Below are 16,403 nucleotides of genomic sequence, written 5' to 3'. Positions count from 1 at the left end.
AGTGTACATCAATAAGTGATAATTAAATGAAATGTAAGGCAAAATAAGACAGAGAATGAAGCAAAATTAAATAAAATCTAAGGTAAATAAATTGAAAGTATACGAAAGAATGAAAACTAAGGAAAACGACTGTGATAGCATTTAACTTTAAAAAAGAAGATTATAATAAAATGAGGAAATTTGTCAGAAAGAAATTGAATGGAGCAATCCACAAGGTAAAAAAGCTTGCAGGAGGCATGGATGCTATTTAAAATTACCATCCTTGAGGCCCAGACAAAATGTATTCTGTGCCTTAGAAAAGGCCAAAGGAAAACCAAATGGCTGCCAGCATGGTTTAATAGTGAGGTGAAAGAGACAAACCCAAAAGGGCATCATTCAAAAAATGGAAAAACAGACCCAAATAGGAAAGTAGTGAAGAGCATAAGCATGGCACGTTAGATGTTTAAAAGTAATTAAGCAGGCTAAGAGAGATTTTGAAGAGAAGCTTGCTATAGAGGTAAAAACAAGTAATAAAACCTTTTAAAAGTACATTCAAAGTAAATAGTCTGTGAGGGAGTCAGTTTGGTCGCTAGATGACTGAGGAGTAAAAGGGGTGGTCAGGAGGAAAAGGAAATAGCAGAAAAACTAAAGGAATTCTTTGCTTCTGTCTTTACTGAGAAAGAAGTTAGGGTCATACCCTTATTAGAAACATTTTTTTTAGTGATGATGACTCTAAGAGACTAGATGAAATCACTGTGAAACTGGAGGAGGTAATAACTCAGATTGACAGACTAAAGATTAGCAAACCACTGGAACTAGATGGTATATACCCCAGAGTTCTGAAAGAACACAAAAATGAAATTGAGGACCTCTTTCTAGTGATTTGCAACCTATCATTTAAAATAGCCATGGTACCAGAAGACTGGAGGGTGGCCAATGTGACACCAATTTTTAAAAAGTGCTCCAGGAGTGATCCGGGAAACTATAGATGGGTGAGTCTGACTTTGGTGCCGGGCAAAATGATTGAAATATTCTTAAAAACGAAATTAATGATCACATAAATAGACATAGCTTAATTGAGGAGAATCAACATGGTTTTTGCAAAAAGAAGTCTAGCCTAAATAAACATGCAGACACAGTATAATGGAATTTTCAGAAGGCGTTTGACAAAGTCTGACTCCTTAGGAAATTGGAAGGTCCTATTGTGGATTGGTTACTGGATAACAGACAGGATACAGAGGAGGATAGGATTAAATGGTCAGTTTTCCGAATAAAGAAAATGGTTGTTAGTGGAGTACTCCAGATGTCTGTATAGGGACCTGTGCTATTTATTTAGAACTTTTATGTACCGACATTCATATGCATATCACATCGGTTTACATATCAACAGGGATAAACAGAAAGGTTGGAAGTAGAATTATAAAGTTACAATTAACAAAGGGATAAAAAGGAACAAGATGGGAATATTAGAGGAGGTGACAGGGTCAAGAGGACCTAGGTAGACAGATTAGAAGAGAAAGCATAAACTATAACTAGAGATAACTTAATGGGAATTGAGGGAGGGAGGGGAGGGGGGAGAAAGGGGATGTACAATACGAAAGAAAAAAAAAAGGGGGGGGAAGGGAGTTCTTGTCAACTGGGATGGGTGGGTAAGGTTAATTATAAGCTTGTTTAAACAGCCAAGTTTTTAGTTTTTTTTTTTAAAGTTTTGGTACAGTGTTCTTGTTGTAATTCCGGGGGCATAGAGTTCCATATTGTTGGTCCCGCTATGCAGAGCACACGTTCTTTGGTGGAGATGAGTTGAGTGAGTTTGTGCGAAGGTGTAGACAGGGATCCTTTGTAGGCGGATCTGGTCGGTCTGTTGGAGGTGTGATAGTGTATGGAGTCATTTAGCCAATGGGTGTTCTGGTTGTGCAGGGATTTGTGAATAATTGTGAGGGTCTTATGAAGTATTCTGGCGGGGATGGGGAGCCAATGGAGATCTCTAAGTATAGGCGTGATGTGGTCAATTCTGCGTGCGTTGGTGAGAATTCTAGCTGCTGTGTTTTGCAGCATTTGGAGAGGCTTGATAGAAATTGCAGGGAGGCCTAAGAGTAGGGTATTGCAGTAGTCAATCTTGGTAAATAAAGTTGCTTGGAGGATAGACCAAAAATCGTTATGATGGAGGAGGGAGTCTTAATTTCTTGAGGATCTGCAGTTTGCAGAAACAGTCTTTAGTGGTGTTGCTGATAAACTTTTTTAAGGTTCAGATGGCTGTCCAGCAGGACTCCTAGATCCCTTACTTGCTGCGAGAAGGGAAAGGTCTGATTGGAGGGGGGTGGGTTGTGGTTGTCTGGGGAGATGAGTAGGAGCTCTGTTTTTTTCATGTTTAAGGCGAGGTTGAGGTTAGTTAGCAGGCAGTTGATTGAGGTGAGGCAGTTTTCCCAGGTCTTGAGGGCTTTAGGTATGGATTCTGTAATGGGATGAGTATTTGTACATCATCCGCGTAGATATAATGGGTGAGGCCAAGGTCCGCTAGGAGTTGGCAAAGGGGCAGAAGATAGACATTGAAGAGGATCGGGGAGAGGGAAGAGCCTTGGGGAACCCTGCATGTTAAGTTAATGGGGTACCAATTTTGCCCTTGTAGTGCCTGTTGTTGAGGAAGGATTCAAACCAGCTCAGGGCAGTACCAGAGATACCTATTTCGGAGAGGCGTTCGATCAGGATATTGTGACTGACAGTGTCAAAGGCCGAGGAAATGTCCAGTATGGCTAGAATGTATGAGTGGCCCTTATCCAGTCCTTTAAGTAGGGTATCAGTAAGGGATATTAAGAGGGTTTCCATTTTGAAGAATTTACGGAAGCCGAATTGTGAGGGGAATAAAGTCTTGAGGTTTTCCAGGTGATTGTTAAATTTTAGGTTGACCACCCTTTCCACAAGTTTGGATAGGAAAGGGAGATTAGATATTGGTTAGAAGTTAGAGGGGTCAAATGGGTCTAGGTTAGGCTTCTTTAATATGGGTTTGAGGATGGCATGTTTCCAGGTGGAGGGGACTTGTCCAAGGAAGAGGGAGAGATTAATGATTTGTGATAGTGCTTTAGCAATGATGCTGGAATAGTGAGGAGAGATTTTGTGGGTATGGAATCCTCGGGATGAGAGGAGGGTTTCATTTTCTTTAGAAGTGTTATCTCTGAGGTTGAGGTGGGTTCAAAGGAGTCAAGGGTAATGTTCAGATGTGTTGGTGAGGGGTAGGGTTGGGGCAGGGAGGGGGGGAATCTTGCAATTATCTTGTCAATTTTGTTGTGGAAGTAGACTGCAAACTCGTTACATTTGTTTTTTGCTTCTATATTTGCTATGGGGGGAGGAGCTGTTTTTGTGAGGTGTGTGATGTATGCGAAAAGGGCTTTGGAGTTATTATGATCATTATGAATTTTTTGCGTGTAATAGTCTTTTTTGGTTTTAAGGATGGTGGTTCTGTAAAGGTGGAGTGTGTGTTTGTATGCAGCTAGTAGGACGTGGGAGGAGTCCTTGCGCCATTTATTTTCTTTGCTTCTAAGTTCTTGTTTGAGTGACTTTAGTTCAGCGGTGTACCATAGTTTTTTTGAGTTTGAAAGGTTTAATTCTTTGGAGATGAGCGGACAGATTTCATCCGCTATATTATTGGTTATCTTGTATCATGAGCAGTGGGCCGAGTCCACGTTGGAGAGGTCTAAGTTGACAAGGTCCTTAGATAGGTATATATCACAGATCACATATAGATATTTATCATATCTATATGTGATCTGGAAAAAGGAATAACTAGTGAGGTGGCCAAATTTTCAGATGACACAAAATTGTTTGCATCGTTAAAATGGCAGTGGATTGTGAAGAACTGCAGAAGAACCTATTGCGCTTCCCGGCCGCGTTGGCACCGCGGCCGGGCCTGCTCAACTTGCGCTTCCGTCGACCAGCTCCTGGCACCCCTCCCTTGCGGCCGCAGCCAGTTCACGGTGTCCTCGGGCTCCCCACTCACCGTCTTCCTCACAGGCCTCATGCTGGAGCTCCCGTCAGGGCTCTGCGTCCTCGGTGTCCTTGGCTACGCCTCTAGGCACGCGCAGCCGACGTGCAGCCCTTTAAAGGGCCCAAGGCGGGAAAACCCGCGGGGGCGCCTCCCGATGACATCACATAGTCTCACTACTTAAGGCGAGGCCCTGTCCCCAGGACCTCGCCTTGGCAATCGGGTCGACACCGTTGGTGTACTAGTTTGCCTTCTTGTTCCAGTGGGTCCTGTTCCAGCATCTCCGTGTTCCTGTGTCCTCCATTCCCAGTGGCTCTGCATGTTCCTGTGTCCTTCTCAGGTAGTACTTCTTTGGACTGACCTTTGGTACTGACCTCTGCCTGCCTGACCATCCTCTTGCTTGCCACCTGGAACTGACCTCTGCCTGCCTGACCACTCTCTTGCCTGCTGCTTGGAACTGACCATTCTCTTGTCTGCTGCCTGGAACCGAACTCTGCTTGCCTTGACCACACCCGGACTGATTCTGGTATTGACCCCTGCTTTGGCTGACCTCTCCTGAACTGATACTCTGGCTCTGACCCTTGCGCTTCACTCTGACACTCTCTTCTGGCCTACTGTGACTATTGGACCAACCTGCTTGGAAACCAACCGTGGCTTCCACTTGGCTAGACCCACAGGCGCTGCCTGTCTCGCCCGGAGAACCTTCCTGAACTGTTACCTCCCTGAGGTTTCCGGAGCCTCTAGTTTGGGTCTAGCCCATCCACTCTGCATCAGCCACGCACCCTTGCTCGTGGTGGGCACACCCCTCCGCGAGACCACCAGAGGCCCACCTAAGTCCAGGCAGTCTGGGTACCCAAGGGCTCAACCCCGGACTGTTATTGGTGAAGTTCCAGTTAGCCTCTGTCTCCTTGTGTGCTCCGCCTCCTGGTGGCAGGCACTCTCTGGGTCCAACAGAGTGGAATCATTAGAAGAGGACCGGAAGGCTCATCTGCATACTGCTCCCAGCATCCCCCAGGAGAGGAGTCCAGAGGTCACCGCAAGCGAGCCAGGGATTGAATTCCACTGCTCCAGCTTCCAGAGGCCAAGAGTCAATGGAAGGTAGTGACCAGACAATATCTGGGTCCATGCCAAGGGTCAGGGCAAAGCAGCGAACAGACAAAATCAGAATCCAAGGTAGAGGTCAGAACTGGAGAATCAGACCAAGATAGACAAGACTGTCAGAGACAAGACATTGAGGATCCAGTCAGGGCAAGAAGTGCAAGGCAAGGCAGACAGGGCAAGGGCAAGGACAAGGCAAAGTAAGACAGCCAGATAAAAAGGCAGGCACAGGGACAGGGACAGTAAGACAAGGAGAACAAGACAGGGAGTAGCAACACACACTGCAAGGCAGGAGGATCTGTTGCTGAGCCACTGGCTTGTTGCAAAGGATTTCCTTATATACTTATTGAGAATGTGATGTCATCAGCCAGCACCACAGAAAGTCCTGGCTGGAGGACTTATAAAGGAATTCCACAACTGCAGGAAGTTTTAACCAGGGTGCATGGAGCAGCATGATGCCGGAAGCTAATCCAAAGTTGCTTCAGATCAGAAGTGAGGGGTGTTACACATGGTTTTAGCAGGGAAAGTCTTGTCTTACCAATCTTTCAGAATTTTTTGAAAGTGTAAATAAACACAAAAATAAAGGTGAGCCAGTTTATGTAGTGTATTAGGCTTTTCAGAAGGTATTTGACAAAGTCCCCCCATGAAAGACTCCTCAGGAAATTACAAAGTCATGGGATAGGAAGCAGTGTTCTGCTGTGGATAGGTAACTGGTTAAAAGGACAGAAACAGAGGGTAGGACTAAATGGTCAATTTTCCAAATGGAGAAGTTTGTTGGAGTACCACAAGGATCGGTACATAAATGTTGTGGTAAAGGGAACGACAAGTTAGGTAATCGAATTTGCAGATGACATAAAATTATTCAAAGTTTTTAAAACGGCAGCAGATTGCAAGGAACTACAGAAGGACCCTGTGAACCTAGGAGACTGGGCAACTGAATGGCAGACAAAATGTAATGTGGAAAAGTACAAAATGATGCACATAGGGAAAAATAATCCCAACTACAGGTACTCAATGTTGGGGTCTGTATTGAAAGTCACTACCCAGGAAAAGGACCTTGAAGTTCTTGTGGACAATATGTTGAAATCCTCTGCTCAGTGCATGGCGGTGGTCAAAAAAAGCAAATAGGATGTTAGGAATGATAGGAATGATTAAAAAAGGAATGGAGAATAAAACAGAAACTATCATATGGCCTTTGTTTCGAGCCATGATGCGACTGAACCTTGAATTCTGATATGTTATGTTAATATTATTTATTTATATGTTGTTTATTTCTGAGACCTTAGGCCTCCAGGTTGGGTTGCGGTGTCAAGTCTGGGTCTGGGCCGAGGCCCTGGCATCAGGACCTGGCCTCCGAGTAGGCTCACAATGTTGGGCCTGGGCCTAGGCCCTGGCCTAGGCTGAGGCCCCTGTGTTGGGACCCGGCCTCCGGGCCCCGCCATGGCATCAAGCCTGGATCCAGGCATTGGCCTAGGCTGAGGCCTAGATGCTGGGCCTAGGGTTAGACCGAAGCCTTGGCCTACGCAAGCCTGAGGTTTTGGCGTAACTCTAGGCTGAAGCCTCCGAGGCAAGTCCAAGGCTGCAGTGTTACGGCTGTGGCTGCTGTGCAACCGCCTCACCACCTGGGGTCCCTCTAGAGCTGGCTTTCCTGACAGGCCCAGTCCATCTCCTCTGTCCACTCTATGCTCTGGGTGTGCCCTTATAACCCTGCCTGACAGTTGCCTCGGTGCTTCGGCATCGAGCTCACCTGGGCTCCCTGCTCTAGCCTGCCTTGCGTGGCCTTCGGGCCTTCTACCTTTCCTTGCCTTGCCCTGCCCTGCCTTCGGGCCTTTCCTTGCCTTGCCCTGCCTTCGGGCCTTTCCTTGCCTTGCCCTGCCTTCGGGCCTTTCCTTTCCTTGCCTTGCGTGGCCTTCGGGCCTTTCCTTTCCTTGCGTGGCCTTCGGGCCTTTCCTTGCCTTGCCTTGCGTGGCCTTCGGGCCTTCTGTCTTGCCTTGCCTTGCGCGGCCTTCGGGCCTTCTGTCTTGCCTTGCCTTGCGCGGCCTTCGGGCCTTCTGTCTTGCCTTGCCTTGCCTTGCGTGGCCTTTGGGCCTTCTGTCTTGCCTTGCCTTGCCTTGCGTGGCCTTTGGGCCTTCTGTCTTGCCTTGCCTTGCGTGGCCTTCGGGCCTTCTGTCTTGCCTTGCCTTGCGCGGCCTTCGGGCCTTCTGTCTTGCCTTGCCTTGCGCGGCCTTCGGGCCTTCTGTCTTGCCTTGCCTTGCGCGGCCTTCGGGCCTTCTGTCTTGCCTTGCCTTGCGCGGCCTTCGGGCCTTCTGTCTTGCCTTGCCTTGCGCGGCCTTCGGGCCTTCTGTCTTGCCTTGCCTTGCGCGGCCTCCAGGCCTTCTGTCTTGCCTTGCCTTGCGCGGCCTCCAGGCCTTCTGTCTTGCCTTGCCTTGCGCGGCCTTCGGGCCTTCTACCTTGTCTTGTCTAGCCTAGTCTTGGTGGCCTTCGGGCCTTCGGTCTTGCCTTGCCTTGCCTTTGGGCCTTCTACCTTGTCTTGTCTTGCCTTGCCCTGCGCGGCCTTCGGGCCTTCTACCTTGTGCTGTGTATGGTCTTCGGACCTTCTGCCCTGCCCTGCCTTGCTTACTGTGCATGCGGTCCTACGGGCCCTCTGCTCTATTGTCTGTGTGTGTTTGGCCTACGGGCTCTCTGCCCTGCTTACTGTGTGTGGCCTACGGGCCTTCTGTGTGTGTGTGGCCTACGGGCCTACTGACCTGCCTTGCCCCGCTTACGGCGTGTGGCCTACGGGCCTTCTGTGTGTGTGTGTGGCCTACTGACCTGCCTTGCCCCGCTTACGGTGTGTGGCCTACGGGCCTTCTGTGTGTGTGTGTGGCCTACGGGCCTACTGACCTGCCTTGCCCCGCTTACGGTGTGTGGCCTACGGGCCTTCTGTGTGTGCGTGTGGCCTACGGGCCTTCTGACCTGCCTTGCCCCGCTTACAGGTGTGTGGCCTACGGGCCTTCTGTGTGTGTGTGGCCTATGGGCCTTCTGGCCTGCCTTGCCCCGCTCACGGTGTGTGGCCTACGGGCCTTCTGACCTGCCTTGCCCCGCTTACGGTGTCTGGCCTACGGGCCGTCTGTGTGTGTGTGTGTGGCCTACGGGCCTTCTGACCTGCCTTGCTCTGCCGCCTGCCCTGACCCAGCCTAGACCCAGACACTGCTTCTTGCTGTCTGCCCTGACCCAGCCACAGTTTCCAGCCATCCCTGTCTCTCTCCACCTGGAGCCACCCCTTTGGGTGGTGTTCACTACCCCTGAACTCAGCCCAAGCGTAACATGCAGCCTAGTCCAAGATGGCAGATCCCCACTGGATTGGGTAAGTGGAGGCTGGAGGAGATCCTGGCCCTGGCATTTTTCTGAGAGGGTGGGAGGGAGGGCTTGTTTTCATTTTTTGGTCATTGTGGGGAAAAAAGCTCCCAAAAATGAACCGAAAAATGAAAACAAATTTTTTTTCTCTGCACATCCCTAACCCATGCTGATCAAGAAGTAGCAGAGTTGCTATGAGCTGCCTTGAAGAAACTTAAGGAATCCAATACCTTTGTAGATTTATATGCTTTCATCGCAGAGGAAAATGGTAGATGTGGAAATGATAAAAACCTTTCAAAGGACAGCATGCATAGGAGAGAGTCTATTAATCGGAGTTGTAAATCTGTCAGATGTAGATAGAAAAGCGACAGTTGCAGGATCAATTAGAATTAAGAGTATACTGAAATCCTTGGAAGAGGTATTTCCCAAGCAACTAGTTGAGGAGCCCCCTCATGATGAAGCGACATTGGATCTAGTACTAACAAATGGAGACAATGTCATTGATAACCTGGAGTCTAGTGATTACCAACTTGTGGATCAATGTAAATATTGGATCAGAATTAAGCTATACTAGAACAAGTGTCCTAGAATACAGAATAGCCAGCTTCAAGGAAATTAATGATTACAGTGTATTAAGGAAATTTCTCAGTATTAGAGGCTCTAAGTGACCCAAAGTAACTATACACAGCAATAAAAATGGCAACAAACCATTGTATCAGGCATAGTAACTTAGTAAATAATGGTAGAAAAAGATCTAAATGGCCTATCCAGTCTGCCCAGCAAGGTGTTCAGGGTTATAATTGTTGCTCCATGCAATTACCCCAGTGCCTTTCTTGGAAGCACAATACAACCATTTCAGTGTTGTTGTGGGTTGAACCTCTTACAGATTACCCCAGTGTTTTGTTTCCATCTTCTTGACAATAAGGGATCTATTGTATTTATCCCATGCTATTTTGAATTCTGTTGCTCTCTTTGTCTCTACCACCTCCTCTGGGAGGGCATTCCATGAATCCACTACCCTTTCTATGAAAACATATTTATTGATGTTGCTCCTGAGTCTGCCTTCTTGTAGCTTCAAACTGTGACCCCCTTAGTCCTATAGCTTCCTATCCATTGGAAAAAGTTGATTTGTGCATTATAACTTTCATGTTAACTTTTTCTCCTATTTTGGTTTACCAAAATAGGAGAAAAAGTAAGCATAAAAAACATCTGAGGGATCCTGTAAGTCCCCTATTAGACTTAGAAGAATATACCATTAGAATGGGGAGAGACATAATAGTAAACTTGTGGGTGTATAGCTCCCTCATGTAGAAGCTGGTATATGGTAAGTTTCTCTGGTATTTAGGGCATTGCCACCATCTTACTGTGTGGATTCCTTTGTTGCTATTTAGTTGTTGCATCCATGGATCCTTTTCATTGGATGGGAGTTTCCTTCTACCCTCCCAATCCCAATTTTGTAATCTTAAATTGATTTAAGTTTGAAATACCCATTAACTAGAGACTCAATTAAGTTAAACTATTTTCCGCTCTAACATCAAATGAGAGAGGCTCCCTTCATGTAAGAGGCAACTGAAATCATCAAGATCCAAGGAGAAGGATGACTTTCAGCCATCCTGGTAAGAAGAAGGAGAGAGAGAGGAGGAAAGAAGTGGTATGGACCCATAGAAGGGCCCAGGCATCTACTGGAGATTTTTTGGAGAGAAACTGCAGGTATCATCTTGATACTGCAAAGGAGATGAGGAGAAGGACTTGTGCCATTCAGGTACTGTGAGGACACTAAGGAATGTGAGGAAACAGTAGAGGAGGTAGGAGATAAATGACTGTGTAGTATGAATTCCAGCTTTGATCTACATTGGGAGTCAAGTAATCAGCTTATCCTATGCCCATGGGAGGGACAAAGTCATCAACTTAAAGACTATATTAATTGGCTTTACCATCTTTAACACAAACAAGACTTTAAGGATGTCACAAATGTATTTAAAAAGCACTTGTACCATATAAAAGTGAATCAATCAGCTGTAAAGAACTTTATTTCATCATTTTGCAACATATCAGTAAAAGTATTGCTGAAAACCATTAAAGCCTCCAGAGTGTTTCCTTAGTTAATTACTTGAATGCTTATGCCTGCTGTGATCATCATAAGAACTATGAAATGGGAATTAAGAGTTACAATGCGAAGAACCTTGAAAGTTATCTTTCCTCCTGCTGGGGAACCCTGAAATAAGATCTTTAACCATCTGAGAGTAAAACGTTTATAAACTTTTAATTTGAGATATGGCTTCTGGAACTACTATCTGGGTTCAATCATTACAGGGGGGTTACACATCATTAAGAAAATACAAACATATTCAAAAGGAGGAAGACAGAGCTTCAGATATTCATAGAAAGAGGAACTGGAAATGATAAACATCTCCTTGGAATTATAAAAGGAGACAAAAACATTTTCAAAGGCTAGGTAAATATGAACAAACTGAGAGAAACAAAATGATACTTTGATGTTACTGGTTAGCTAGCTCTTCAAAAGTCAAGATATGTGTAGTAAAAAAAAAAGATATAACTAAATCACAATCAAAGTCTATCTCAAGGTTCCAGGTTAGGTAACAGCGCAAGGAAATGGGATTAAAATCCTAGAGAATTTCTATGCAAGATGGATGAAACTGGAGCACTATCCTCCCCCTATCCACACAATAACTGTTTTTTGGGATTTTTTCACCAATAAATCAAGTTCTTGAGGTGAGCCACTAGGTAATAAAGCTGAAAATCAAGAAACATCAGACCACCCATTATCCACAGGAAGACTAAATATTGAATCTTTAATGTCTTCTCCTTCCAAATCCATCTGCAGATGACATTGCTGTGTTGCTCAAGACCCCCTCTGGGAACAGTAAAGGGTAAAATGTAAAAGAGATATAAGAGCCTAGGAAGGTAATTCATTTTTATGACATTAGGCCAACCAAGCCAGCTAATGTACACATTTTTCCATCTGTCAGTGTCACTAAAAATATTGTGAGAAGAGGAGGAAAAATTCAGTTGAAAAAGGGAGGCATTTTTACCCTTAAATGATTCAAAGAACTATTAGCTCATTTAAAAATGCAGATCTTGCAAATTATGCCCTTAACATTGTCAGATAAGTTAACAGATAGGCTGAGTATAATATGCAACTGTAGAATTTATCCAAATCAAATACAATTCCAACTAGATGAAAATAAACTAAACATAGTGTCACGGTTCTGTCTATGCAGCCTCCCCACCAACAGAGGTCATCAGAGAGCCTTGCTCACAGCTGCTAAAGTCACCTCCTCATTGATCACATGACATGGCTGTTCCAGCCCTATTTAACCCAGCCTGTCCATTCCCTCCATGTCTCTTTATCGAGTCACCACAACTCCTTGACCTGGCCATCTGTGCTTTCTTGCTTTATGGCCTACCTAGGCCTCCTGCCTTGCATTGTAGCCTTCCAGATCTCCTTGCCTTGCTCTTTGGCCTCTTGGGCCTCCCTGTCCTGCCTTATGGCCTTCAGGCATTCTAGAAGCCTAAATTAAAGGACTCAGCTTTTTTTGAATATTGGCCCCTTCTAGTCCTGCCTTGTAGTCCTGTGTTGCTTCTGCGAGAGTGATCCAAGATTTCAGTAGTGATGTGTAGTAGGGATATGCACTGATTTCTTTTCCATATGTTTTCATTTTGGGTCGTTATCTGTTAAATTTGATTTTTAAAATGGTTTGGGAGGTATTTATTTCGGGTTTCCCTAATTTCAGAGTTAGTGCGCACTAATGGGACTTAGTGCATACTAACTACATTTTAGTGCACACTAACTAGTTTTTCTAATTTCAGAGTTAGTGCGCGCTAACGGGACTTAGTGCGCACTAACTAGTTTTTCTAATTTCAGAGGCAGTGCGTGCTAACAGGATTTACTGTGCACTAACTAGATCTCTCTGTCTAGTCACCACCCCAACTAGTCTCACTCCCACCTGTCATCCCATACATATACCCAAGTCACTTCCCCTCTCACCAGTCACCTCCCCCACCCAAACACACAGACTCACACCAAGGGAATTCAAAGTATGCATATCCCAAAATGCCATGTCCCCTTTCCTAAAATATAAAGGAATTGCCAAATTGTAAATATGCATTTACATTACATGCTTTTGCTGACTAGAACTTGATGCTATTATTACATCACTTGTTGTTTACATTTGTTACCAGGTACTGGCCATACCCCCACAAATACCACCTTGCAACCTTGGCTACACAAACAATTAACGAACTGCTCCACAATTGACACTTTTTAAATATTGATAACATTTTTAGTTAGCGCGCAGTAACTTGAGTTCGTGCGCGCTAACATCCAGTTAGCGCGCACTAAGTCTACTAGTGCGCACTAACTCCAAAATTAGGAAAACTAGGTGGTGTGCACTAACGGGACTTAATGCGCACTAACATCTAGTTAGTGTGCACCAAAGTCCCATTAGTGCGCACTAAGTCCGTAAATAGGAAAACTATAGTTAGTGCACACTGAAACGAAATACTAATTTTCACAAAATTTCGTCATATTTTTTTTCTTTTCAGGCCTCACGAAACAGGACGAAATAGACAATTTCGCTGCCATTGTCTATTTAATTGAAAATGAATGTACATCCCTAAAGTGTAGGGATAAAAAAATGTGTTTTCATTTTTTGGTTTGTTTTCAAGAGTTTATTTTTCACACAAACTTCAGTTTGTGGAATGTTTGATTCATTTCATTTGTGTGTAAAAACCAAATTAAACACTAAACCTCCACAAAAACAAAGAAAAAAATGAAAACGGGGCCTACACCAGCCAACTCTCCCACCCACCTGGAAAAATGACGCAGCTAAGATCCCCCACCAGCCCCCACTTACCCTATCCATTAGGGACTGCCTGTGAGGGCTAGGCCCTGGCTGAAGCCTTGGCCTTGCATAGGTAGGTCATTGCATACTTCACCTTGCAAGGCCGAGGTTTCAACCTAGACTAGAGCTTGGGTCCAGGCCTGATGCTGTGGCTGAGGCTTAGGCCCAGAATGAAGCCTCAATCTTGTAGAGGCTGAGGCCATGGTAGGTCGCTGCAACCTTGGCCTCAACCTAGGCTGAAGCCTCTGTCCTGTGCCTCTGTCCTGTGCCTCTGTCCTGGACAGAGGCCAGGTCCTGACACCAGGGCATCAGCCTGGACTTAGACCAGGCATTGGGGCCAGGCCCAAAGGCTGGGTCCCAACACCTGGACATCTGTATAGGGTCAGGCCCAGGCCTCGGAGCTCCTCTGCTGCATCTTCTTTTTCAGCTCTTCTATCACCAATTGACCCCAGTGGATGAAATCAGTTGGTGATAGAAGAGCCAAAAAAAGAAGATGCATAAGAGGAGCTCTGAGGCCTGGGCTCCAGTGTCGGGCTGAGGCTCTGGTGTCAGGAACTTGCCTTCAGGCTGGACTGTTGCACACAGGTTATAGCCTAGACCAAAGCCCAGGCATCAGCCTTGTGTAGGCCAAGGCCAAGATCACAGCGATCTGCCTTGGCCTATGGAAGGCCGAGGCTTTGGTTTGGGCCTAGGCCAAGGCCTAGGCTGAGGACCAGGTGTTAGGACCTGGCCTCTAAGCTGGGCTCCGTCATTGAGCCTGGGTCGAGTCCCTGATGTAGGGATCCGGCCTCTGGAATGGGCCGCAGCATCTTGCCTGGGCCTGGGCCCTGAGGCTCAGGCATCAGGACCCAGCCTTTATCAGATAACCAATGGATCGAGTAAGTTTGTTTCAATTTTACTGGAATCTCAGCTCAGACTCTAGCGTTGCACTCAGGCCTAGTCCATGGGCCCTGTTTTCAGCCTCTTCCTAACTAGATAAGCCCTGGCTTCTGGCCTAGGCGCTGGTGTCATGCTAAGGTGTAGGATGTGGTCCCTGCTTTGGGCCTCAGACTGTGCCCTAGCTGAAACTATAGCCTTGGGCCTAGGCCTGATGCATTCATTTAAAATGAATGCAACGAATAAGGTTCATTTCATTCAGGAAGTTCCTGATTCATTTCGGGGCCCCTGAATGAAACAAATTGACCTTATTTGTCAAGTTTTATGCATTTGTTTTAAAAAAATGAGCATCTCTAGATTCCAGGGCGCCTGACCATGACACAACAAAGAGGCTAATCAACAACCCCCACAGGAGTAGATGCAGGGCTCCCTGCCAGCCTGGTAAGTCCAGGAAAGATTTATATCATTCTGCTGTAGTCACCAATGACTGTGTTCCAGCCTCAGCACTGGAAGCTATCCCTGCTGCTACCCTTTATTATGTATGTCCTGGTTGCCAAATCTGGAACCCATCAAATTTCCCCAGAGTATTTTAAATGTCATTTCCCTAACCCTTCCATGTGCATATGCAAAACGTGCCACTTTGCAAACCCTCAATTAACAGATACCTGTTTTGGCTGTGATTCACATAAGAGGGTTTCCCAGCTACAGACACCAGTCCAGCCAACCTCTAAGATAGCCTCTGTGTTTAAAAATGCTGGCACTCCTGCTCCCAAGCTACAAACACCAGTGCCTGCCAGCATGAAATCTGCTCTTCAGAAAGTCCCTAGCCCAGCTCCCTTGAAAACCACAGCACATCCAGTCACAGTTAAAACCAGCCAAAGCAACTTCAAACCAATACTTACCAAAGTAAATCCTGTTTCAGAATTCCGCACTTTCTCTGTTCTGGTGCCTCTATGTCAGATTGCAGGTATTTTAAAGCCAAAGACTAACAGTGGTTCAGCTTCTATGACCAGGTGCTTCCAGCTCGACCAGGTGCTTTCAGCGCAAAATTAATGAGGGTCTGGGTTACTTCCCTGCAAGTCTGATAAACTTAACAGAAAATTTTCTAATTTTGAAAGCACCTTCTACTTCATTTAGCTACTGGAACTGTAGCAAATGCCTAAACGGTAACCCATCAACTCACCTGCTCCCGGTGGCCCCAGTGCTGTTCTGATAGACAGGTATGTTATGAACCTAGCTCCCAGCAGGGATGGGTTAAATTGTGATTTTTTTTCTTCCTGATTGGTAGGGATGTGAAAAATGCAGTTCAGGGAACATCATGCAAAACAAACCTGCTGCCATTGTCTGGTTCCTAAACTGCTTACTGCACAGCAGCCTTCTGAAAGAGTAGAGTCTTGTAATACCCAATCAAGAGTGCAGCCTATGACAAAAAATCTTCTTGCATCTATTCCACCTAAAGGTAATTTACAAGTTGTGTAAGTTTGCTCAGATTCTACTTCAATTTTCCTACAATCTACTTTAAAGCAGTCTCAAGTTTATTCAGAGAATATTTCTACAACAGCCAAAGTTAGCCACAGCAATTTAAAATCCCTGCCTGTACAATAGAACATAATCCATCTTCCAGGTTGCAGATCACAGCATGGCTTCTGAGATCATTATGGCATCAGCTAATCTAAGTCTTTCCAAATCATCTGCTAATCTTGTCTTGAGAAAAACTGTTCTGACCACAAAAAGGGTAGCCTGTGCCTTTCTAGGTAAAGCAGTTTTTACACCTAGCCATGCAGTGAATGCCACAATCAAGATGAAATTTACTGAGCCTGTTCCACTGAATCCACTCCAGGCTGCTGTTCCATCTCATCTAAGGATTCAGACCAAACTTCTTCGAGCTGATCTGTTCCAGTAGGTCAATTATGCAAGTAATAGCAAGGTATCTGAGTAAACTGGCAGTCTAAAATTTGCTCTCCTTCATTGCATCTACAAGTATGTGCATTGTTCCATAACATGTGTACTTTTATCCACATTTACAGGAGGCATTTTTAGGTCAGGGAGAAAAATAACCTGCAGGTCAGATGAGGCAAAATCAAGTTTTAAAACTACTTGATTTTATTGTTTTTCTTTTATTATTATAGACTTTTGATTTATATTATTATATTATTGAATCTATTTTATATTATGTTTTATATTTACTTATTATTATTATTGTTTAAGATTGTATGCAGTCATACAATCTTAAACAAGATTGTATGCAGTATGCACTGACATAGAAAGTTTTA

This window comes from Rhinatrema bivittatum, chromosome 1 (genome assembly GCF_901001135.1).
Source record: "Rhinatrema bivittatum chromosome 1, aRhiBiv1.1, whole genome shotgun sequence".
NCBI lineage: Eukaryota > Metazoa > Chordata > Amphibia > Gymnophiona > Rhinatrematidae > Rhinatrema > Rhinatrema bivittatum.
The sequence above is the reverse complement of the archived record's forward strand: the minus strand, read 5'-3'. Positions refer to the sequence as shown.